This window comes from Bombus vosnesenskii, unplaced genomic scaffold, assembly GCF_011952255.1.
Source record: "Bombus vosnesenskii isolate JDL3184/JDL3185 unplaced genomic scaffold, Bvos_JDL3184-5_v1.1 scf7180000013266, whole genome shotgun sequence".
In the NCBI taxonomy this organism is placed as follows: Eukaryota; Metazoa; Arthropoda; class Insecta; order Hymenoptera; family Apidae; genus Bombus; species Bombus vosnesenskii.
In genome coordinates, this window is record NW_022882926.1 from 6099887 (window position 1) to 6127795 (window position 27909).

General features: G+C 35.4%; 1 protein-coding gene across 2 annotated transcripts in view; it reads right to left on the minus strand.

The window, feature by feature from the left end:
- Positions 1-27390, minus strand: part of LOC117230177 — a 41815-nt gene extending 14425 nt beyond the window's left edge. For both annotated transcript variants that reach the window (XM_033487319.1, XM_033487318.1), the window contains exon 1: positions 27037-27390. The gene's annotated coding sequence lies outside the window, so the exon portion shown is untranslated. The remainder of the gene's footprint in view (positions 1-27036) is intronic.
- Positions 27391-27909: the final 519 nt, after the last annotated feature.

Consider the following 27909-nt stretch of genomic DNA (forward strand, 5'->3'; position numbering starts at 1 on the left):
CAGACATCATTTAAATTCACGAAAGCGTAAACTTTCCAAGTAAAATTGGAGACCGTAGAATAATTTTTTAGAGATAGACTTGAAATGTTTGGGAAAATTTTCGGGCTCCTTGGAAAGCATCTGAAAGGAAGATATTTCATTTCCAACGTTATGTTACGCTAATTTTAAAAAGCTCGAGTATTTTTCAAGTGAAATTTCCACTGTTGGTGTTGCTATAACTTTGCAGTTTCCCTACTTTGAAACTAGAAACCATCCGAGCTTCATGAACTTTAACAGAACTTTCGATATTTCGAGCATTTTAAATGTAATTTATAGGTTTCCTTGGCGTTTCAAAAATTTTTACCTCTGCAGAGTGAATCCACCAGAAAATTCTTCCGGAGAAATGGTAAATTAAATACTCGGATTTGATTGAACTACTTTTAAATCCATTATTATTTGTAACATACCCCGATACAGAATATCTTCATAAATATTTAAAAGTATAAATCTGCATTTAAACCATGAATATGTATACTACAATTTACAATAAATAAATCAAAGCATAAATAATAATAAGCTGCAGTAATTAAAACCAAATGAAAATAACATTTTTCTCTCACAGTGGCGTCTTTCAATCTTTAGAATAAATTAAACGTATCACACTTGATATTATAAAAATGATCGTTTACTGTTCTCACAAAGAACAGTAAACGATAAACGTATGGACATGGTAATTGAACGAGCTCTTAATCCATTAATTACAGGGACGTTTTCACAAGTTATTCCTTGAAACGCGAAAAAGTGAAAAACCTAACAGAATATCATTATCGATGAAGCACGTGTCAACGAGCGAACCTAATCTAAAATAAGATAAAGTTAACGTTTATTATTTTATTTGGTAGATATGTTAAGTTTGGTAGGTACGTTATTTGGTAGAAAAAAGCACAGGATAAACACGAAATTACAATTGTATCGTATAGTAAAATAAGCACAAAACGGATTGGTCGATAATTTCCTGAAGCTCGATTAAAAGCTTAATATCGCTCTTTGACGATGCAAAATGATTTACTACTATCAGTCAACGTCAGTCCAGTCGATATCCAAAGGATTAAACCGAGTATGTCAAACAGAATAACGAAATTTCGTGCAAGCTTCCTTTAAAGCATTAATTCTCTGCTGGAAAATAACGCACGTACGTGGAAAGTTTCAGAGACTTACAGCCTGTGTTGCATTATAATGCCAACCTGTGTCTGACAATAGACGATCCATTTCCTCTTTACCCTCGTATTTCACCAGTTTCTCAGTGAGACCGAGGTATAGTTCGTGTTGTATTGCTTCCAGGACGTGTCTGACAATACACGTTCCGTTTCTCCTTGTTCTTGTGCGTCACGTTATACATTTCTGTATCTTTGAATCTTTTCACCTTCGAACCGCGGATGCTTGTAATAATATGCTACGTGTTATTCCCTGTACATTGGATTTATTCTCGATTCTTGATCTCAGAAGAGAGACTGAAATAAATGGATAATCCTTTTACGTGTATACCATGCGTTTCATTATTCTCTATATTTAGCTTTATCAATTTCATAACGTCGAGTCTTGGAAACGAATAAAAATACATTTTCACGGTTAAGATAATATTTTATGTTATTCCCTGTGTTTTCGAATATTTTGCAAGCACGGCCATTCCTTTAGATATTCTCACAATTCTCTATATTTAGTTTTTACATTTGACTTTAAACAAAGAGTAGATGGACATTTTTCTTGGATTTCAAGTTTCTCATGGGTTAAACGGTTAACCGCGTTCTGATGTGTATACACGTCAAAGTAGTACTTCATTTCGGTGCGTTTGACGTGAAATAAAAAATGTATACTTTTATTATAAGAACTTAAAATTTTAGTAAAAAGCAATATAAATGACATTTAGTCGTATTTTTCTTTTATACCTCCGGTAAACCTATTACGTATTTTATAAAAAACAGTTTGACTATTTGATTATTCTCTTTGCCATGTCGATTATTCTCCGTATAATGTGCTGCTTTTTATAAGTTGAATTTATTGAGATTAGTTTATAAATTGAAATTAATTAGTTTTCTCGATATTACGTCGCGTAACACTCTACCTAGCCGAGGTCACACACCGCGGGCAATATGGCAACCAGATGTCTTCGGATACTCGCAGCGTATCCTCCATAGTTTCAAGTACCTTCCATAAATCTCATAGATTTCCTAGAAAAGGTCCTTCAAACCAAACAAACGTCTGTTTTCGAAGAATTTCCAAAGACTATTGTCTACCACGGCTTAACTAGGGAAAGTTAGTTTTTCTCACGTACGCTGCAACTTTCCTCCCACTAACCACTTTCTCTCGAGGGCGGTTAAAACCCTTCGTTTTTAACAACGAAGCCTATTTCCCTCACTCTCTTAACTAACATCGGCACCAACAAATCCGATGGTCCCGTGCGCTAGACACACCCATCCTTAGCTTTCCTCCGAGACAGTGTAACGTCAATTCATATCAGAGACCAGGCCACACACCACGGACAGGATGGCACCCAGATGTCTGCATATCCTTGGCGCACACCCTCAATAGTCTTAAGTGCCCACCAGGGGGCCTTGGCATTTTTATAGTTAAGGTCCTTCGGACCAAGCGAGTATTTCCTGTCTTAAATTTCCCTTTACGTTTATTGTCTACCACGTGTTAGCTTAGAAAGTTGGTTTTCTCCACATCTGGTATGTTCCGTTGGCAACTTTCTCGCGAGGGCGGCTAAAACCCTTCCTGGTCCACCAACCGTCCTATTATCCAATCGGAGATGGTGTCTACTGCCCTCACTTCCTTAACCAAAATTGTCATCAACAAATCCGATAGTCCCGTGTCCTTAGACACACCCACCCCTAGCTTTCCTCAGACACAGTATCGTCAGTAAAACTTCACTTATTCTGTATCCTTAGAATAGTCAACATATCTATGTCGGTCTTTTATAAGTCGCGTACTTAATGTATTGTTGTAACTAAGTCTTACATAACGTGGTTGGAGTGAATTGTGATTTATGTTAATTCAGTGCGTGTTACATTGTGATTGCTGAATTCATAATAAAGGTTGATTAAAACCAAGTAAATAGTTGTGTTACGACTCGACTATATTTTATTTTCACCGACCAACCCAAAAATTACGTGACAACAGCATCGTCTCCCAAGACAGTACTGATTTTACATCCTTCGAACGGTCAACATCCTTTAACCGGGTAAACACACCCGTAGATCAGCCACTCACTCATCTCGTACATACGCATCAGCGTAACTGCCTTCGTTATAAGTTGTTGGAATAAACGGTGAAATATAACTTACTCTACTGTGTCATATTCATTTAATCACCTCTGTTATCTTAACCGAAACAGGGGAACGACTACTTCGCGGCGTCGATTCACCGAATCGTAGCGAGAATTTACGCCTCTCGCTGACGCGTTTTCCTCGCGACCGCGTCTCTCCGCGAACGGTCGTAACACTCGATCCATCCCCATTTGTGTACTTCACTTTATTATTTTTTGGCAATTTTCCAGTCTTTAATATCTTCTTCAACAACGAATTGTTCATCGTTTTATCAAACAAAAATGTGATCCTACTTCGGTTTGCTTTAATTTTTTTCGTAAAATTTACAATAAGAGCATTTACCTTGCCTCCGACGCGAGTATAAACTCGTCATCGCTTGATTTCAATTACGCACCTCGTAAGGGATTTTCGAAACTAAACTCCGCAGTTAACAGGTTAAAATAATACTTTATCTTATCTCATGTATTTATCTTGCAAGCCAACGGATTGTTTCATATTCAAATTTTCGTCCCACTATTCTGTTTATTTATTTTCTATAGGTAAATATTTTATGGAAGGAAAGTTTCCATTTCTAAAGTGGTTTAATAAAATGGAATTAATCGTATGTTACGTGTTATCGTTTGAGTCTTTCAGTAAATTCCAGTGAAAAAAAAATGAAAACTTCCCACGTTGAAAATTACATTTTCCATCATTTTGTGTATTCGTTTCTCATATTTAACGCTAAGAGGGGTTAAATGAAGCTTGAAACAAGCAGAAATCTTCAGTCGTTTAATTTCACGCGAAAGCAAGGATGAAAATCCCCGGATATTAAATGTATGCATCATTTATTCCCCTATTTAATTTAATTTTAAAAAAGAAAATTAGCAATGTTTTCATTCGATAATTTTGTTGACGTTTGTATACGATGTAATATACGTTTTCAATATTTTTCGTTTGAAATATCTCACGATAAAGCAAAATACCTGGATAGTGCTAAAAAATCACTCTTCACGAGCTTATCAACGACAGCGTTAAAAATTTGCAAACTCGTGACATTTTTTATCCCGTGAGAAAGATTTTAAGAGTCTTCTGCTTGCGTTTTAAATAAGTAGAGCATCGTAAGAATTTCTCGCGAAGCGGAATCACTTACCGAAACATCCTGCGTACGAAATAAAATGGCGAATAAATTTCTGCGAGGCTGAATCGCGTATTTCTACATAAATTCACGATCGTATCGCTATGTTGTTTACCTATACTACTTAATATTAGCGCCGATAAAACCATTTTCACGATCGTCGTATTTTACGAAATCGGGTGTTAAGCTCGAACGAAAACTACAAATTCGTTCGTTCCGAACGAATAACCGAGAATTATCTCGGTCGGTTGCTATACTAATTTAAGTTACCGAATAATAAAGAAGATGAAAATTTATTCTTGTCTCTGTCATAGACGGTCTGCGTGTCTTATATTGAAACTACAATGTTTTAAGAGAAATACGAGTACTCGTACACTTTTAGACAGATTTCATGAATATATTACTCGTATTATACGAAATGTTTCGAAAGGATTTTCTCACAAACCACTTTCAAGATCGTTCAATATCTGAAGAAGAAGAAGAAGAAGAAGAAGATGAAATATTATCAAGAGTTAGGTGAGTTCGACCGCTGTCGTATTCACATGTTTCCATTCATTTTTAACAACATTATCTTTCGGCAAATTGACGATGTTTCGTTGTTTCCTGGCTGACACTCTTAAGGATCCTACATGAATTTTTCAGTATCCGGCGATGCCAAAAATGGACATCTTTAACACTCTCCGTCCACTAACGTTCAATGCACTCGACTCACGTGATTCTACGTTGTTGAAGTGGTCACCACTTCTAAGAAAACTCTACGTCTGGTCTTTTTTAATTTTCTCAAGCACCGAAGCCATCGACAGCGTGTAGACAAAAGACTGCGACGAAGACAGACCATAAACAGTAGACAGACGACGTTGGCTTCGGGGTTTTCAGTTATTGGGTAACACAGCTAGCGTGCGGATCTGGACCAGCTCAAATTGTATTCTTACTTATAATTACACTTCTATTTAAATATATTTTCTGCCTTAGAATTTATCCACGAGTTTTCTCTGTTTACACATCGAATAAGCTCAACATACGTGTTGGTAAAGTTCACGACGAAACTAAAAATGTACATGGAAATTATAATAAATTTAGTATACGTTTCGTAGAGCTCACAAAATTCGAATAAATATTCAAACGAAACAAAATTTGTTCATCTGCGAATGATCGAATTATCAACTTTGCGACGACCATTGACATTACCATCATGTGCATGTGTTAATTATTAATGTACAATATATATATATATATATTTACTTATCTACTTTTCACCTGCATTTTTTAAATTATTTATTTCTTTTATCTTCTTACTTATTGAACATTTTAAGCTAGCGAATTTGTCTGTACGAAGAAAACTACCACATTAAGTTAATGTCCAATTCACTTAAACATATACAGGGTGGTTGGTAACTAGTGGTACAAGCGGAAAGGGGGTGATTCTACGCGAAAAAAGAAGTCGAAAATATAGAATAAAAATTTTTTTTTTTTTTAATTTTTCCATCGAGACAACGATCTACAGTGAGATTATAACGAGACGCGATAAAGTGCACGCGTACCGAGCGAAAATTCAAAGTCGATTTTCTCGAAAACAAAGCCTTCAACGAAAAATTTTTATTCTATATTTTCGACTTCTTTTTTCGCGTAGAATCACCCCCTTTCCGCTTGTTCCACCAGTTACCAACCACCCTGTATAACTCGTCATAGTGTTAACAATTGTCTGCACGAGACTTCCTATTCGAAATCGATTTCCTCCAAGCTTTACTTTCCCAACTTCTGTCGCTTTTCAAGTAATCCGAAGCCGAATTCGATGAATATGACAGAAAATTCGAACGAGACGGCAGTGAAACCCTTTAAACTTGATAATCGAGTACGCATCGTTGCATTCGAGCGACGATTCGCCTCGATGTAACTGGAAACCTGTGAAAACTTTGCAAATGAAATTCGCCGACGAATCGTAACGTCTATTGTACATCCTGAAGGAACCTGGCTAAAATTTCTTCACGCGGACGTGTCAACGCGATCGCAACCGCTTTGAGAAGCTTCTCGATTGTCGGCTCGGTATTTATCCTGGCGTCACTCGGAAAGAATTCTTCCAATATCACGGTTAACGCTGGTCGGCCGCTATTTCGTGTGCACGCCAATTAAAAGTTTTCCCGATAACGTGCACACAGCATACCGGGTAGCTGCGAAACACAGCCTCCATATTAAAGTTTTCGAACGTGAAGTATCGAATTTCAACTGATGAAATGTGTGCAAATTTGTTATTAAGTTTGGCTGGCGGAACGATGCGTATGAGTTAATTTCTACGTCGAAATTTCGAATTTTGTTATTAATAATTAATAGTTTCTAATTTACGTTAAACAGCAACAATTTGGAGCACGTTGGAATTTCAGAAGAAATATTTAACTTTCTCGAGTAGATAAATGTCCGTGATATTACTGTTTCGTTGTCTAAAAACTCTGATCAATTTTATGTAGAAACCACACTTGCGATTACGATGTTATTATTTCTCGGAAAACTGAGCGAGAAAGTTTGTCCGACCCAGAGGGTAACATGCGCTTCGATCTTTCGAACGCGATAGATTTTGAAATTAGAACTGTAATTCATTTCCACGTCGAAATTTCGAATTTCGTTAATGTACCGAGAATTCGAATTAATAGTTTCTAATTTACGTTAAACAGCAACAATTTGGAGCACGTTGGAATTTCAGAAGAAATATTTAACTTTCTCGAGTAGATAAATGTCCGTGATATTACTGTTTCGTTGTCTAAAAACTCTGATCAATTTTATGTAGAAACCACACTTGCGATTACGATGTTATTATTTCTCGGAAAACTGAGCGAGAAAGTTTGTCCGATCCAGAGGGTAACATGCGCTTCGATCTTTCGAACGCGATGGATTTTGAAATTAAAACTTGAAGATTGAGAATTAAAGGGAGAATGTTGAGAAACGAGGATTAAGATTTTCAAATAAATCGTTCGGAAGTTACAATTTGGAGATTAGGAATCGGAGATGAAAGATCGAATATCCAAATTCGGAATCTGTAAACTGAGAAGTTTAAAAGCTCTATGATTCTACAGGGGAACGTAATAACGAACGAAAAAGGACGATAAGACACAAAATGAATGTTCTGTCATATACTTTCAAATTAGCATATCGATTTACGAGTCACTTTTCTTTATCGAATAATCATAAATCAATACCAACGCGAGTATGCAATCTAAGTACCACTATACTGACTTACTACGACTTGTATCGTTATTTTTCACATTAATAACCGCGTTTCATAAATACGGCCGTAATTATATTGTTATTTATCGCATGAATAACCGTGCTCCATAAATAATAAGAACTGAATCGATACAGTGCAATATATTGGTGGAGAAAATGAATTACAACCAGCAAACAATAACCTGCTAATCGATTCGATTGTACCGGCGGATCAATTAAAATGATCTTGAAGCCTGTACACGAACGTTTCGTCGCAGGGTTAATTGCAGCTGTACCACAATGTGGTTGACCGCATTCATACGTGTGACAACATGACGTTCGAATTGTTCTAATTAAGTAGAAACATTAATTTTTCCAATATCCGTATAAACACCTGTGTTATTAGATTGTAGCATAAACGAAGTATATTTTTGAATAAAATTTCAACTTCACCGTAACTTTCTCAAGGTATCGTGTTATTTAATCAAAGTAATTTCCACGCTAATAGGTCTCGTTATTTCAGATTTATGAAAATTACTTTTTATTAACTCTTTGAACGGAGCTGTTGCAGTTTCCTGCGAAATGATGAACTTAATAAAAACTTGTTTGGACGAAGCAGTGAATATTTTTTATCTGTACGAAATGTTAAATTACACTGCCAGTCGTACCGATGCAATTATTTCCCGGTTTAAATTCACGTAAGATTAAAAAAAAATTCTTATTGTTCGGGGAACCTATCGCGGAGAATCTGTGTAAGAAAATGCGTAAATATTTCAGTTTTTGTAAATATCACAGAATTATAAGATTCAATTGGAAGAAGGTATAGGAATGTAAGAAAAGGCGTACAAAAATTCTCGCTATTCTTTATCATTATATTAAAATACAATCGAACGAATGCAATTAAAATGCAGTCACGTACGTTGATGGAGAAAAATGTGAATGAGATGTTGCATTAATGCGACATTTGATGACTAGAAGACTACAATGAAGGCTAATTTCATTAACATTATTTCGTCTATATCGTATGTATATGTAGGATATACAGGGTGGCTGGTAACTGGTGGTACAAGCAAAAAGGGAGTGATTCTACGCGAAAAAAGAAGTCGAAAATATAGAATAAAAATTTTTCGTTCGAGGCTTTGTTTTCGAGAAAATCGACTTTGAATTTTCGCTCGGTACGCGTGCACTTTATCACTTCTCGTTATAACGGATCTCACTGTAGACCGTTGTTTCGATTGACGTTATTTTTTTAATTCTTTAAATTTTTAAATTTTTAAATTTTTATTCTATATTTTCGACTTCTTTTTTCGCGTAGAATCACCCCCTTTCCGCTTGTATCACCAGTTACCAACCACCCTGTATAAGAAATTTTCAAAATCGATTTTCTCAGAAGGTAAACCTCAAACACAGAAACTTCGTCGTATACTTTTTCGTTTATTCCTGCGTGTAGTAACGCTTGTTGTATATTTTCTTACTCGCCTTGTACGTCAAACAATTAAATTTCCCATTACGATGTAATTAATCGTATGTATGCACGTAACAAAGAATAAATGGTGTTCCTGTTTTTATCAACAAGTTGAACTCTGTTCGCAATAAACCGGAGGAAACTCACAGTTTTCTCTGCTGTGAGAACGAGTCTGTGCTCTCGATTATATTTGAACGGGCTGAATAGCGAACTTAGTGTACTCGTTTAGCGTACAGAATACGGTAGCCTAGGGAAAGAGAGGGAGAGAAAGAGAGAGAGAGAGAGAGAGAGTTACAGTACACATGAACTACTGTATCTATACTATACATCACCCTTGGAGGTTCTAGATACGGAAATATTGTGAGGTTAAAATTTAATGTTACAGGAAACAAGAATATTGAATAACAGGGAAAATGTTAAAATAAAATTAATTATCTGAAAGATAAATTTGCTAAGACTAGAAAATTTGTTATAATTTTCGTTTTCTTGTATATTGTTTGTATTTGTTATAAATTTGATTGGTTTGGTTTCTTTTAATTGTTCAATTGGTTTCTAACCAGAAGATATATCGCAGGATATTAAAAGAAATAATATGAAAAAATATTTTGTAACGCATACGTATTTTACTATGGAATTTTGTTTCAATAATACACATATGCACATTGTACGGGCATACGAGTATTCGCCGAGAGAATAGAAGGAAATCGACAGTAACGATTTAAAGTTGAAGGAAATTGGAAGCAATATTTCAGGGGTTACGTCTTGTTGTTAAAAAAATGGAAGGCTATACGTCAAACTTGAATGCGTGGAATTGATATTTTGAATTCGGAAAAAGATCGAAGATCGTATCGTACGCAGAATAGGTACGATGTGAAAGTTTGGAAAGAAACTCTCGAAAATATTTCCAAAATGTACATCTTGGGGAAAAGGTTTATACTTGCTATGAATTTTAAAGAAGTCGAATATTTGGAGATGGAACAGAAAGTGAAAATAATATGTGAAAAAGTTGCAAAGAAGATTCTGTTGCTAAAATAGAAATTGAAATAATATCGTAAAAGATTATCGTGTCTCGTAATGTTTCGAAATGAGTACCTTCGATTTAAAAAAAAGCTTTAAGAATTTTCTCAAAGAAACGTACAATTGGTTGAAATATTTTCTTTTTTTCGTTGAATATCAGCTCCATTTGTTCAATAATCCTTCTAAAATTTTGTCAACCAAAATTGCTGAATCGTATGAATCATCTAATGCAGAATACAAATGATCTGCGAGTATTCCAAAACTGCAATTTTTATAAAAAGGTATTGTTCGTTTTTCCATGATTTGTCTATGGTTTATTCACGCTTGTTCACATTTGTCCAATCGAAATTTTGCTGTATTTACCTCTGAAGAAAAGTTATCAACAAATTAAAACATTTCTCATCAACAGCCCGTGAACATTTTTCGTTGAAATGGAATATGATCGTCCACGATTGATCGACGTTTGTGCAACCAAAATTTGTTGGTTACAATTTTATTCTGAAGATTGAAGAAACGAAAGTTTTAGTTGCACGAACGTGGAAAAGCCGTGAACAATCGTGAAAAATATTTACGAGGACGCTGATGTTCAATTTTAACTACTTTAATTTTTTAATTTGGTCATAATTATTCTTCGAAAGGTGGACGATCGAAAATTTTGGCTACACGAAAAATTGGCGGAAAAATGGTGAATAATCATGTTGTATTTAAAAATTAATGAAAAAGTACGCGAGACGCCGGTGTAGAATTTGTGGAAATTTACATTTGGTGATAATTCTTCTTTTCGATGAGTGGAGAAATGAAAATTCCGATTGGACAAATGTTGGCAAATCTTGCACGAACGGATATCGTCCATATTTTATAAAAACTTGCACTTAACGTTGTCAAATTTACCAACTTGAATATATAATATCGGATTCCATTCGTTTCCTCGCTGTAATTATGCGAACGTAAAGCTCTCCCCTATGAAAGTAATCAATTGTATTCCGTTGCGCTCTCGCGACCTCGCGTTTCGTTTATCAAATAAATTGATTGTTCAGTTTAATTAATCTACGGTTAATTGAAAACCAGGTATCGTTCCAAGCGCGCCAACTTTTTACGACCGTTATAAAATGAATTTTATTTGACTTTTGCGGATCAATTAATTAAAAGAAACATTTTTAAATGACATACACTAAATACTATAAAAATTCAAGCCTCGAACGAACCTTTTCAACGTGGAGATGACAAAGCGGCTGATGTACAGGGTGGATCGTAATTCACGATATAATTGGAGCGAATAAGATGCACTAAAATATACGATACGTCATACTTATCCAAATAATATACAACGTAATACATAGAATTTATAACGTTTTACGCAATGTTTTAAACATATCTGAAGCATACAAACAAAAAAGTAATTTCATTTATTTTATACAGGGTGGTTGGTAACTGGTGGCACAAGCGGAAAGGGGGTGATTCTAAAAAAGGAGTCGAAAATATAGAATAAAAATTTAAAAATTTAAAAAAATTTTTAAAATAACGTCAATCGAGACAACGGTCTACAGTGAGATCCGTTATAACGAGACGTGATAAAGTGCACGCGTACCGAGCGAAAATTCAAAGTCGATTTTCTCGAAAACAAAGCCTCGAACGAAAAATTTTTATTCTATATTTTCCACTTCTTTTTTCGCGTAGAATCACCCCTTTCCGCTTGTACCATCAGTTATCAACTACCCTGTATATTCACATATTGCGTTGGCAACTAAGTGATTGCGGATTTTGTCAATACTATCTGATGACCAAATCCGCAATCACTTAGTTGCCAACTCAATAATATATATGTCGGAGATGTAGGGATAAGGGGCCTTTCTTTTGGAATTTTGGGAAGATTGTCAATACTTTGATCTAAACTATTCATTATAGCTGTACTTAAATAGTAGAACTTAGAAGTACTTGTTGTGATACGTTCTGATTATGTTTGCCCAAGGTTTGTGACAGTGGGCTTGGGGTCGAGGTGACACAACTGGTTGCCGAACGTGGCCACGGTCACGGGATGAACGTTTTTACTTAACAGTAGAAGTATAAATATTGAGGGCACACGCTGTGTTAACAAACAAGCCCCGAGGCAGGAGCAATGACGGCTCTACGCGGGTCTGCCTAGTAACGGCGCCTGGAATTTTGTTGATAACCCCGGTCAATACGCAATTGACAAATGTGATCGTGTCAGTCTTTTATTCTTATGATCTCCTTGTGGAGAGTTTACTCACAACGTCAGGTCAGTCAGTCTGAAAGATACCGTGCGTCACAGCTAACGTTACTTTGAGTTTCAAAACATATTCAATTGTACAAAGAGTTATCCCGTTGACTGATGGATTCGTTCGAACCTAAGAACATTGTCTTTACTTAAGAGTGTCTAATAAACACGTTAAATCATTAAACCCTGTTAAATCAACACTTGTACACATAATTGTAAATATAAACCTCATTGAACAACTACGACGGCTTGTCCTAATGAAGATACGTAACGCGCCCCTAAAAGTAGCGCCAACCCGACAAACCCGACATATAAATATGTTCATGAAAATTGTTTTTAATAAATGTTTAAATACTTTACTGAATCACTGTACGTTGTAAAACGATAACGTTCCTATTTATTTTGATCTGTAGCTAATTTAGCAGATATCTTGTTTTCTAATAAAAATAAAACGCTATAGAACGAACGTAATACTTTAACAAAAAAATAAATGGTTTGCAAATGGTCTTCTTGTAGAGGCTTATTTTGTACTTTCGATTAATGTCGGTTATTTGGTCGTGAAACAGACACGTCGTTAGTTTCGTCGACAGGGTTTAAATAACGTAGCCGGTTTACTTGATCGAGAGTTATTTCGATTCGAGCTGCTTCATCTAAACGATCTGTAAACGCGCCGTGCCACGAATTTCATCAAGTATTTACCTTTTCCTCGACGACGACTCCGACGACGGAGATATGCGCAACGACGTGAGAATTTGTTAACTACAGGCAAGAGGATTGCGCCAGCGGGGAAAAATTCCAACGTGTTGCGAATTTTTATCCGCAGAACCGTTATCTAATATCAAAATCTGTTTTTAATATGTTGGAAAGACGATAACGTAGAGTGTTACTATAAAAATACTGAAAATACGATTGATTTATGATTATGAGAAAAATGTTAGGTTGCTGTGAAAATGGAGCTCTTTCAAATAAAATTCCCAATAATCAATCTACTCACGATACAGGATGTACCGGCTGACGAAAGTATTCGAACACTTGCAGCAGGAACTCTTTCCGAACGTATTATGTGCATTACGCGAAGCTTTCTGAAACTTCGTTTGCATTGTAATGAGACACGACTGTCGTGATTGTAATAATAAAATTTGCAATCAATCCGAAAACGTACAGGAGAAGTTACAAGACGCTTATTGCAAACATACGCTGGACGAAAGATTAAGCGTATTAGATAAATTAAATAAATTAATTGTATACACTATGAATTAATATTAAAAATAAAATATTAAAATTAGTGCTAAATAATGGCTTCGTTAAATATTCTGGTTTATCAATCAAAGCGAATAATTGACTGTTTAGATAGTTTGATATACCTCGGAAGATTTATGCTTTCAACAATTATTTTGTATATGCATTGTAAGATCTGTTTACAGTTTTGCCAATATAATGAAAATATCTGTGTCTCGTTTAGAAGAAATTTCAAAATGTTTCTAAGAAGAGTGAATACTTTCGCGAATCGCTGTAGACGTATTTTTTTTCAAAGGAAGAGCCTTCTCAATCACTGGCTGGTCTAATTATTTCACAAGTTTTACTTTACTGCAGTCATCGGTAATTTTAACGCTAATGAAATTTAGCTGTCCGGTTCGAAGGAACAAGGGGTAAACTGATAAGGAGATCCTTTAAAGATGATTAAAAGCGACACTATAGAAGAGAGAGAGAGAGAGAGAGAGAGAGAGAGAGTGCTGCAACTGTAAAGGTTCTGGTGAATGACGAGCGTTTAAAGATTTATTCAGTCGTTAGGAAAATTTAGAGCTACTGACAGTTCTAAATTTTCGTTTCAAATCCTTGAATAATATTGATACGTATCGCTAATTCCTCGACACAGGGTGTGCAATCACCGCGTTTGTCGAAGCTTCGTGTTAAATTGAACACATCTGCCATGGAGACTCGACAAATATTGACGGACACACTATCTCTATCAGACATCTCTGTATTTTTCATGATTAAAAGCCACTCGATGGGTAGCGTTTTTCCAACAATTTTTCATTATGAACTCCTCAGAGAGATTCATCAAATTGCAATTATTAAAATATCAAATTACACGAAGTTAGACTACATGGAAATTCTTTTTCTTCTACCGAACAACATTTTAAAATGAGATCTCTTAAATACAATAGTTTCTCCTTTTTCTCAGAAAGAGAGAGAGAGAGAGAGAGAGAGGAAGAATAAGATGTTACAAAAAGCGATATAACTTTCTGTCTGAAAAAAAGAAAAGAAGGAAACTAGCCTTGAGATAATCTCGAAAACGTTCAAGAGATTCAAAGCAAATAAGATCAACGCCTCTTTGAAATCGTAAAACTTTCGCTTCTCTGTTACTTTAGATTATCTCAGAAATATTAACAAATTTAACGTTTTTCTCTAAACAATGCGTCGTTTCCGAGATATTTCGATATATTTTTCGCGACACCCGGTTTGTTTTCGATATGCATACCATCAGCACCAGCCGACAGCGCAATCCACTCGAATACACGGTTAAATGCGTCCGCGATTCATCCTCGGGCCGCATTAGCTAACGAATCAATCGACCTGGCCACGCACGAGTAGCCAGCCTAGGATTATCCGACGCTTGTTTCCCCAAAAGAAAAATCACCGCGCACCTACCCCGTGGACCACGCCCTTTGGCCTTCCCCACGTTTTCTTCGCGTTTTCGACGAAAGTTTTATTCCCCAGCGGCACGTCGAGCCAAAAACCATTGAACCAGATTTCAGAGGTCCTCGCAACGAGGGCATTTTGAGAGCAATTAAGCTTAAACGAAATGTATAGATTCGTTGCGCGATCAATGGAAATTGGGAGCCCGTGCCTGCCATCGAAAGACCTTTCTACTTTAAACCGAGCGTCTATTTTTCCCTCCTTGCATTCTCCGGGCATTAACACCTGCTTTTATGGCGTAGAGAAAACCGTGGCTGTTGCGTACGCACTTACGTACGTAAAAAAGACATATCGACACTTGGAACGTTGCTGTTTTCTTTTTTTTAACGCAACCTAATTTAGCTGGAAAAACGCAGGCGAAAAGAGTCGAGACGATCTTACGATCTGTTAACGCTGATACTATTAGTGGGATAATAATATTCTATTGCGTAAAATTTATTTTTAAAGAACCGGCATTTGTGAATCTGAAACATTCGGACGTGACGCAATATCGTCGTTTAGGAAGTTGATTATTACACTGCGGATTTGTATACAGCTGAAATATATTCAAATATGCAAGCAATATGCAAATGATATGTTAAGAGTGCGTAACACGTATACAAATATTACATAAGCATCGAGTGTACATTTGCAATGTATCAGCTATTTTATTTTACTTTCCATAATTCTCAGTACAACTGTATAACGATTGAGATTTTCTACTGTGAAATGGTATCGCTTAGGTGACGATAAATTAATTTGTAAGCTGGAAGAAGTTTTTAATTCAAATTACATCGGATAAGCTTACTATGAGACATAAACTGATAGTTAGATCGCGGATATTTGTGCGAGTTTCTATTTTTTCTGAGATAATTTGAAAAATGAAACGCAGAAAAAAAGATTGTTTTACGTACTAGATATTATAACGAGTATTACACTTTGTTATACATTTTGTATTTTACACCTGGGACTCTTTTTACACGGTACTTTTTCCTTCAGACGACTCATTTTCCCACAGTTTTCCCTTACTCGGTTTTTTTCAACACATATTATTAACTTTTAACACGGTTAACTTAACGCGTTTTGGTTACAGTTATGCGATATGTTTTAACACGTTTTATCGTTTCACTGTAAATGGTATCAATCTCGAACGTTCTACACGATTTCAAAGGGAATTGAGAAGTTGTACGGCTTGTTACGAAGAATTATTAGAAGAAAAGATAGAAAGTATCTCATCACAATCCGATACAGAAACGACCCGATATCGAGCAACGAAAGTGATTTTTTCCCAGTAATAGGAAAACGTATTTCCTGTAACATAATACAGAGTGATAAGTGAAGTGTCAATTTAAAAAAAAAAAATACTTTTCCTATTTTCCTTAACACGTTACCCTTTGCCCACTTGTTTACCGTATAAAATGTTCCATATTTTAAATTGTATTTTCTATCGTTTCCTGTATTTCAACGCAAGTTATTGTACTCTGTTGCAAATCAATTGTTGCACGACTTTGTTTACACGAAACGCATGCGCATATACATATTTTTCCATATTTTCTGCATTCTGTGTACTCTTGCAGCTTTACGTTTCTCGCAAATGCATAAAAATGCGCAGCCTATTGATCATACAGGTTACAACAAGTTGCAACAACAAGGTGTTGCAAGGAAATGGCAAAAGTAAAGTATCTACGTAAAATATGTAGGGAATTTAAAATATATTCAGTCGTATGCCTTTTAAATGAAATACGCGAAACGTATGCAATATGAAAAATATGCATATTTGCATAAATATCCGCCGTCTATTTATGACCTTCAGCTGGTTTATAATTAACGTATGCAATATACGTGTACGCGTAACACAGAATTTGTCACTTGTCATGTTACCAATGTTATTAGTTAATAAATTATTGCAAAAGGACCCTGGCATCGCATATCGGTATATTACGGCTGACTTTACATTTTTATTTATATGAAAAAATTTGTTTGTATCTCTTTCTACGTCCTGTTTCTCTAATCTGAATAAAAAAAAAGGAAGAAAGTAGCATGTCAGCGGAATGTTTTCCTGTTAAACGAAGAAAAATCAGGTTACACGAGATTAATGAAACGTCCTTGTATTCTGTCTACCTTTGCCGCTCTCCTAGTGAATAAATAGGGTTGCTACCTCGAAATTTCAGTCGTATCGGTTCTATCGGCTACGAGTGCTCGGTCGTCGGAATGGAAATCCGCCGGAAATGCGATTAGAACCGATTAATCATTCGGCAGGCTGCTTCGTTACGGTGTTATGCGAGAGACTGTTCACGAAAGTGTGTTGTTCGCTTCATTACGCTGGAAGATTAGAAAATAGTTGTCGTTTTTTGCATTAGAAGCTTCGAAAATGTTTCTTCGAGTTGATTTACAGTCGCTTCATCGCTTTTTCGCAAGTATTGTGCTGCTGCTGTATTTCGAAATGTTGTTAGAAATATTTTATGACTGTATTTTGTGCGTATGAAATAATTTGAAATTTCCTTAATATTGTAACGAGACTTGACCGTCATCGCTATATTCGTATATTAGTTTGAAAACAATCTGGAAAAAATGTATAAAAATTATAAGATATTTAGCATAAATATGTAGGGTGGTTGGTAACTGGTGGTACAAGCGGAAAGGGGGTGATTCTACGTTAAAAAAGAAGTCGAAAATATAGAATAAAAATTTTTTTTTTAATTTTTCCATCGAGACAACGATCTACAGTGAGATCCGTTATAACGTACCGCACGCGTACCGACCGAAAATTCAAAGTCGATTTTCTCGAAAACAAAGCCTCAAATGAAAAATTTTTATTCTATATTTTCGACTTCTTTTTTCGCGTAGAATCACCCCCTTTCCGCTTGTACCACCAGTTATCAACCACCCTGTATATTTTGCAGAGTTTAGAAAAATATTTAAACAGTCGATTATTCATTATGTTAATAAGACTCGATATTCACTGGGATCGTCTTTAACATTTATCGTATGTTTTATATAACTATTCATGTTGTATATTAATTTTTCACTAAATATACGTTCGCAGTAAATATCCTATAACTACTATGTCCGTTTTCAAACTAAAAAGTTCGTTAACGCAATATATAACAATCGTGCCTCGTTATAATGTTAATGAAATTGCAAAATGTTTTCCAGAACATATACAATATGTATAGTATGCATAAAGAATGCCTCCTAGTTTAAATGTTTTAATATAATTAATATAATGTTTAATATAATTTCCTACTCGTAAAGCTTACGTATTTATTATATTGCTTATATATACATATTTTATTTCATCAGTTATTACATGGATTACTCCAAATATTATGTATTTTATTAATCATTAAGCAGATCATATAGATTAAAAAATATCAGATAATAAACTTTTGATCACAATGAAAGAAAAATTTCACAGAATAATTTACATGTTTCCCGGTAATGTTTTACTTTATATTTCCATCGTACACGTTTAATATCATTGATTTTCAAATAATTAGTTGTATTATTATTATTGAAATTCCGTCTCAAATCATATATTCGACTTTTTATAAATGCTTTTAACCAAGAGAATTAGTATTCCATGCTCCTATTAAGCAAACGTTATTTGCCTCTTTCGATGCGATTTATCGTGTACATCTATTTATACCGTACAATCGGAAAACGTCGAAGAACACTTTTAACGAAGCACACAGCAGAGCTGTCATTTGTCGTGATGTTTAATATCGGCGGTTTATTCGCGGCTTGCCTGTATGACACGATTTTTAGTAGAAAAAATATCAGAATAAAAAAAAATCAGATTGACAACACAAATTACCTATAGTCCTTGCTATTCCATCGAGAAATTATTTTCGCTCGAAACAAATACGATTCGCGGAAACTGTTGAGAGAAGCATCGACAAGCTGTTTACATATTCAGCTTTCACTCAAGCTTCGAAATATTCTCTAGTCAGAAACGTTGCATCGACATTTTCTTGCCGAGCTACGGCCTCACAGACCCCAACTCGCTATCTGAATTTTCACCGACTAAATACATCGACAAACAACTTGTTTTTAACGGAAATTCTTCATATTACACCCTCGAGCGACGTTCGGCTCTCCGACTTCGTTTTTCAATTTCATCCACTCGTTGCTGTCTGTGCTTTCGACTCTTCGCTCTTTCTTCTTTTCCTTTTTTTTTTTATTTTTGTTCCTTCTTCGGCAGCTTGTTTTTATACTTGGCATTACTCTTCGTGATGCCATTTTTGTAACTCAAGATGCTGGATACGCCGGTGGAGATAAATTAATGGCTCGGGGGCGATTTGTCAGACGACCAAGAAGGTACTCAGAATGATACACCGTAGGTCAAAAGTTTGGAATTGCTACGTGTTCCACAGAATTCCAGAGAATTTAATCCTGACGTGGACAACAAAACACTCGAGTATCATATAACGATGAGAATATCACTAACAGAAGGAACGTAAGTCTGATTAATTACAATTGGGGGCGGATTTTTACGTATCTATGAAGTTCGTAGATGCAGAAATAGGAGAAATTCATAGGAAATGGAAAAATACGTAATATATCCAAAATAGAGCGTCTGTTACGTTATGACGTTGTTCTACTATCATTGAAACGTTCTTATAGGTGAGAAGAATTCTTGCTTAGATTTTATTTGTTTATTTATATTTGGATTAGAGAGATTGATAATATCAATATTGATTTATGTTAGTCCTTGACTAACTGATTTCGAGTAGGTGGATGAGGCTATGCATGACAGATGACTTTAAGGGTAAGACGATTACGAGAAGAATGAAGACGTGGGAGGATCGTTTAGGGTAGGGAGATTAGGGTGCAGGGTAACTTGCGATACGGAGGACACGTTAAAAATGATATAATGTTGCTTCGATACGTCTAATTTGCATCTTTTTTTCATATAATTTATCTCTGTATTTTAACGTTATGGTTATCAGAAAAAATCGCAAAGATGTGGCCAATATATATTTCCTCGCAGAATGGCTGCGAACCATAAGTTTAAAATTTATTTTATACGAAGTAACAATAAATTTCGTGTATTAAGTTAAGCTTATGAAAAAGTATCTTCTGCACTTCCATTAGCTTTCAATAACCAGTCGTATCATAAATATTTCATAACGATCATTAAACAACGGTAGGTAATTAATAAACCGTACTATTTGCGTGAAAATGATAAATCAGAGATTTTTTTATTTTTATAATTACCAAAAATATATAGGTGTTCTTAGCAAAATTTACAGTACATTTAGATTGATAATTCTAGTGCTAACAGAGTAAAAGCAGTAAATTGTAGAAATCCTGGAACATTTAAATTTACGGATTCATCCACGAAAAATATGTTTGTTCAATGAATAAAAAACCTTAAAGATGGTTCGTCGTTAAATTGATCGACGTTCGTTTCATTTTACTTTCTCAGCATTTTGACAGAGGCTATTCACCGTGACTGGAACGCGGTCTATCCATATACGTTGGTACATTTCCTTCGCTTCCTTCTTCACTTTCCCATTCTTTCTCTCGCTTTCGGTTTAAGGCAGTGACGAACGCGATCAAATTTCACGGAAGTCGATTCGAAAGCTTCGGCAGAGCTATCATATTTCTCGCCGTATCGGAATTCGAACGGAGATAACGGGCACCAAGTAAATTCGGTCGTCCTTTGATCAGGCGTGAGTAGCCAGCGAGATGTGAGTAGCTGGCGAGAGGTGAGTAGCTTGACCCGTGCACTGGCCGGACAAATGTAGTCGCACCGCTGGTTCAACTGGCCGCGAGAAGCACCGAATAACTTTCCAACATGCATCGCTGTCGCTTCCATTTCCATTGACGAAAAATTCTAACCTTCCGCCTATATTTTCGATACTCTTTGAATTAGCTTTTCCAATGCGAATTGTTTTTTCTTTCACGTATGTATTTCACCGTTTGAACGTTTAATACTGCAACTGACCAAATGGCCAAATCGTAACTTTTCATAGAAATATTTTGTTGTTGTTATCTCGCAGAAGCCATTTTTCGGAAGTCGAATAATTGTTTGTATGGATAAAAGCTTTTACTTTTTATACTATTTCTTCGGGTTTTAACATAAATTCGCCGTGTTTTTTCTTTTTATTTATTACACAGGCGCGAAAAAGCTTGTCGCGTCGGAACGAAACTCGTACTACGCGTTAACGAGATCAAGTAGGTAAAAGGCTTCGTATAAACTTGCGAAAAGTTTAAAATTCTTTATCGAAGAGTTATAACCGTTCGAAGATTTTCGGGAAAGTTGTGCTTAACGATTACAGGAATATTCGAAAGAGTTCGACGATCATTAAGATCGATGAAAGTCTGCGTCCTTGGGGAAGCAAGGAATTTCCAACATTTTTGAACGCTGATAACTCTCAAATAAAACATTTTCGGACATCGATTTATACGATCTTCTTTTTACCTACTTGACCTGATTAACACAACGCGATATATGTTTTGTCCGATCGTTTCTTGTATAAACGGCGTGGAAGAGAACGAATACACGTTCGAATCTCATAATAACTTGAAATTATGGACGTTGATAGAATCGACAAGATTAAAGATATTTTCGAGACAATTGGAAGAATTTCCATCGGTGAGACAGAGACGTGTTTGAAGTTGTAAAAAGGAAAGGCAAAAGTCTTTTGTGACGAAGAATAGCCAAATCACTCGGGCATTCATTCGATTCCGAGATTCTGGGGTAAATACAGCACTGCTTACGGTTCTTTTGCTGCAAACTACACCTTTTTCCAGTTCGTGACCAAGTCTCTAGGAATAGCGTTTCTCTCTTTATTCCTATTTTCTTTTAATCTTGCCATTTCGCTGAAAAAATCGCGAAGCACAGGATGCTTTTAATTTTTCTCGTACAAGTTGCAGCGGCATAATAAACTGCTCATGGCAGCATTTGAATACTCGTACAAACTTTTTTATCGGCACATTATGTCTTACAGAATAGAAGATTTTATAGGCAGAAATATAGCTTTGATATCATAAGTGTTCTCCTATGTACTATAGATTTTGAAATCTGCAATAAAAACGTTTTATACAACACGATATTCTCGTAGAAGGTTTTTAATTCATTGCGTATCGTAATAGTCTGTGAACAGAAATGCAGTCCATTAAAATGTTTAAATATTCGTTTTGCATTATGGTCATGTCACGTTGACGTTACGTTATAGAGTCGTATCGACGTGATACGAAATTTATTACCTACATTCCGAATTTCCTGGCAAATTTTGTTGGATATCAGAAACTAAGTTATCAATTCTACATATGTTGCTATAATTCCGTACCGCAATCGACGTTTCATATTCTGTGATGCAGAATTTCTTGTTAAGCGCCATATTTCACGCCAAGTTCAAAATTCTCATAAAACTTATCAATATAACAGCAAATAAAACTTCACGTAGCTGTTCTTCCTATTTTCATTTGTTTCGAAAAATTGCAAATACAATTTGTGCTATTATTAAATTTATATATAGCGTGATTACGTATATTATCAATGTATTAATTAATTAATACGTAATTACCTATATCATTGCAATATTGTGATCCTATCAAATACAATCTGTGTACAATTGCTTTCGAATGACTTTTCAAAATAAAAAATGAATTAATACAGTGTTACTATGTTAGAAATTACCGGATTCTGGGAAAAGGGAAATTTTTATTAAAAAATTTTTTACTTAATTTAATTAATTTTTAATTTTTAGTAAAAGTAGTAATATAGCAATTTTGCCTTCAAGGCAAACATTAGAGCAGGTTAAAAATGACAAAATGTTGAGAAGACGTATTTTTATAGCAATATAAGGGAAAAACGCTATCACGCCAAGGATTCTTTCAAATATGCAAAGTTCGCAAAACATGGGAACAGATTTCACATGGAAATTTTTTGTTAGCACTTAGCACATAAGACAGGTATTGGAAATTCGATCAGCAGCGAAGGTTAAAGCAATCTATTCCTAAATTATCTCTCGTATCTTTCAAAAAAACCAATCTTATGACACTTTATTGCTACGTGACTTCGAATCGTTAGCAGTCTTGTATATCTGGATTGCTCGTTCTCAACAAGCATTGGTACCAGCAATTAGACTAAAATCGTGGGGAAGTGAAGTAGCGCTAAGAAGGTAATTGCTTTCGACGTTCTTTCAAAATATACGTCGTCGCCAATATGCATTTGCAATTGGTACTCTAGCAACTAAAAGATTGTAATTATTGTGCGTTTTACAGAAACCAAGTTGCTAAAAAGCTGGTCAGCTTGTTTTGAAGAATCGAAGAAAAGACTTGACGAGTGATTTTCATCCTTCGAGTTCGTAGAAAACTTATATCCAACTAAGACATATTGCTATATATGTTCGAAGCATTGATTGCAAATTAATGATCAGATTGCGTGTGTTTATGCAAATTTATATTTTTATCAATACGATTGCAGAAATGAAAGCTAAGCGGAGATATGTTTTACTGGTCGAATAATTGAAAATATTTATTATTACAAATATATTAAATTATAAAGCATATTTTGCTTTGGATATTTGTTATATTCTGGACATTGTACGTATTTATGCATATTTAAATTTCCCATAAACGCGTAAATATCCACGGTTGATTAATAATAAAATAATAAAATTAATACCTTTTGATAGAAACAATAAAATTATGGTAAATGGGAAATGTGGCCTCGGATTTTCGTTTATTTTTAAATATTAGTAATCCCCCTCAATGAAATATTATTTTCAAATGCATAAATGATATAATGTAATATAGCAATATTATGTTACGAGCAATAAAATGCCACTTTTCAGCTTCGTTTGTATTTTTCAAACAAAATTCGTGTTTTCCTGTGAGTTTCCATTTTAGATAAGTGGTTACGATGCTCGCCGGGATATTTGCTAATTTAGAGAACGAAAATCAAGATCAGTCGTTTGATACTGTGGCGAGTAAAAGGGAATTATGTGTTCGAATGAATGTGAACGAATTTCCTCGGTACCAGATACAAACGAGGGGGATTTAAAAAAGAATTGGAGATAATTGCGAGATACTTTACAGTTAATCGAGTTTACATAGAGCTTTTCCTTGTTCTGTAAATCGCGGAAGCAGTAATTAAAAGGAATTAGTGGAGATTAACAAAGAATAATTATTAATAGACGTTAAAATCTATGAGAAAATATAATGAGAAATTCGATTTCTGTACTAAATTAAAGAGAAAAAAGAAAGTTAAGCGAGGAATTGCAAATGAAAAAGTACGATTTAATAAAAGAAAAAAAAAGAATTATTTAAAGTAAGACAGTAAGAAATTAGTTGAAATTGAACAAAGCTAATAATTAATTTTTTATTATAATTGAAAAGTTTTCAATTCTAATTTCCCAAATGTTTCAGTAATATCCGACAAATTTAATAAATTAAGAAGATGAAATATAAAGCAGCGGGAGAATATCCGGGCTATAAAACTGTCTAAAATCTCATTCTGTCACATAATTCACTATTAACCTCAAGAGAACACGTCTCAAAAAGTTTCTTAAACTATTTCTCTTCAACATACGCGAGTTTCACATCACTTTAACAACGTTAATCATTCCTACGTATACGTAAGAGGGGCAAGAAAATTACCTTTCCGAACTTGCACCATGGAACCGCAGTCAACTTTTCCAAAACTTTCTCTTTCTTACGGATTTCACGAACGTCCACCAGGTTGCAGAGTAACTCTTGCATAAAATCCACATGAAGTACGAAAAATGCTTAATTTTATCAAAATAGAGGCATCGTTCATCATTAAACAGAATAAAAAATATTCGTTTGCACGCTGGAATAAGCTGATTTATTTATTTTGACATATAACTTATTTAAATAAATAATGATGAATTATTTACATTAAATGACAATAATTAATGGATATGTAAGGTATTTAAAATATCCATCACAAATGATATTATTATACGTTAGAGGTAGAGAAATTTCTGAAATTTACACAAGTATAGAAAAATATACACGATACACCTCTGTATCCACTCTCATGGGATGAACATGTATTATAGAAATTTGATATACCTGTCGTATGTTAGATTGAAACATGTAAAAGATCCAATTTCTTCTGGTATTGTCTTTCTAAGCCTCTTTTTTCCAACAAATATCTCTTTCTTGTAGAATATTTTGGTAACTGTTTTAAAACTGTGAATTTTATCTTTCACGGTGAACTTAGTTTTTTTAATTTTGTGTGAATGCACCTTTATTGAGATTTAGCGAAGCGCGACTAGCTGAATAACGGGTTCCGTATCGTATTTATGATTTAATAAAAAAACACTCTTTGTCGAGAAAGTTTATTTTATATTTTCCTTTAACAACACTCATAAAGTCATTTCGCGCGTATTTCATATATTTAGATATAGTTAGCCTAGAAAGTTTTCAAATTAAACAAAATAACCCCAATAAAACATATCGCAAGTATATTTAAAACGTGACACAACTCAAACTATTCAAAACTATTTCAAACTTGGTCAAAATAATTATTTAAGGAAAGGAACGGCGATCAAATGTTACTTTTTGAAATTTTTAACCCTTTAACCCTTTTTAACCCTTGAAATTCTTCTTTGATGGCTGTAATGTTCTTCCAACATCGGGCTGAATCATTTTCAGCTACTACACTTTCGAAATACACGTGCAATATACTTTTGTCTCTCAACAGCACAAGAATCGAGAAATCACACTGAGAACTCAAAGAACTGCTCTACGACATCCAGCTACATCTCAACTTCAGATCTGAACTTTCGTGACCATTGGTCATTCCCTCGTTCGTGCACACACTTACGCACTGGGGACAAACACCACGATATGTCATCGTATATCTCTCTATCCAGCATAAACATACTCGAGTAACTAGATACTGAATTTCCTACCACACCCTGGCACCCTGATTCGCCCTCTAAAATCCACATCCATTACAAACACGCACATTAATCGACATCCTCCGCTCCAAACCCTAATTATTCCACCCAAACATCCTTTGTACATCGTACTAACCGTTATCCTATAATACAAATCTCAACGTCTCCAACAACAATCTCTTCTTCTCCATTTGCAATAATTAGCATTATCAGGATGAAGATCCCAAAACCATAATATCTATCGCAAATTATTTGGAATAATTATTTATTCTCTTTTCCCAATGGTTACGGTTTATCTCAAACTATAACCATTCGCGTCTTAACCCATTAACAGACGCTGTACTTGGAGAAGTACAGAGATTTCAAACGAGCCTTAATGCGGCAATATATCACAGTAAGCCATCAGGTAATCGCCATCAACAACTATCCTTTCGTCTCCATTTCAAACGAGCATTATTCCCAAAATATTTATTACAAATTATTTCAGACAATTATTTATCCCAAACCATAACCATCCAACCAAAACCATCTACTCCTTTATACTATACACCATCTATCTTATTAAGCAATCAAGTAGTACACACCTCGGCGTCTTCAACAATAATCTCTTTCTCTTCGCGTGAAACGATTATTACATGCAAAATATTTATTACAGATTATTTAAGACAATTATTTCTAGCAAACCACGAACATCCAACCAAAACCATTCATTGCTTTATGCATACCATGCATCATATTAACGAAAATCATTCACTGTTTCATATACGATATACCACACTAAGCAATCAAGTAGTACACTCCTCGATGTCTCCAACAATAATCTCTTCCTCTCTGCTTGAAACAATTATCACATCCAAAATATTTGTTACAAATTTTCAAGACAATTATATATTTCAAACCACAGTCATGCAAGTAAAATCGTTCACTCCTTCATACACGATACATCACACCAAGCAATCAAGTAGTACACACCTCGGCGTCTCCAACAATAATCTCTGCCTCTCCGCTTGAAACAACTATAGTAGCCAGAGTGTTCCTTACGAATTCTCTAAAATCCAATATTTTTTTTATTCCGAGCCACAACCATTCGTTCTCTCATGAACACCATACATTAAATTAAGCGGTCAGACAATACACACCTGGACGTCTGCTACAATAATCTCTTCCTCTCCACTTGAAACGCAGCCGTGAGTAGAATACAAGCAGGTCGAAGATCCAGAGAAGCGAGAGTTCACGACCCCTTCGTGTCACCTTTCTCTCACCCAGCACAAATTGTCCGACGCACCCTTAGTCAGCTTCAGGCTTCATTAATTCTCTTCGTAACGTAATGCGAATGATTACGAATAATTCCCGGCCGACGGAAGATAGATTTGGCCGGTTACGAACGCGGCTAGAACGCCGACTGAAACGTCCCCGGCGCGACGGCGTCCGGATGAATGTTGCCGCTCGTCTAACGACGGCTGCGGCGGCGGTAGCCTGCGCGGACCGGTTGCCACGGCTCGCGACAGAGAAACCGAGAGACCAAGGGGAATGCACGCAGGATCGAGCGCTAGGCCCGATAGAAGGGGTGGGGGGTGCGTAACGAGAGAAACAGGGATGAGGGTAAAGAGAAAGAGAAAGAGAAAGAGAGAGAGAGAGAGACAGAGAGAGAGATAGGGGTTAGGTCGTGACGCCCAGTGGCGTGTAGCGAAGGAAACCGCGAGAGAAACGAAGAAAGAGATGGTTTTATAGCGAAGGTAGTGATGGGATCAAGTTCACTATGAATGCTATATGAGTCGCTCGTTTGTCATGTCGATTAATTCCGTGAAACAAAATGTGCAAAAAATTGATGAAATTATGTGGGATATTCATCGATCAAATGTTTTGGATCTAGAATTTTACAAGTTTTAAACGATAGATTATAACCACTCTGTGAACTTGGTTCATATAACAATGGATAAACAGAAAGGAAGAAAGAGGTGGTTCTATGGTGAAGATAGCGATGGGATCATGTCCATCATGAACAGAGTACG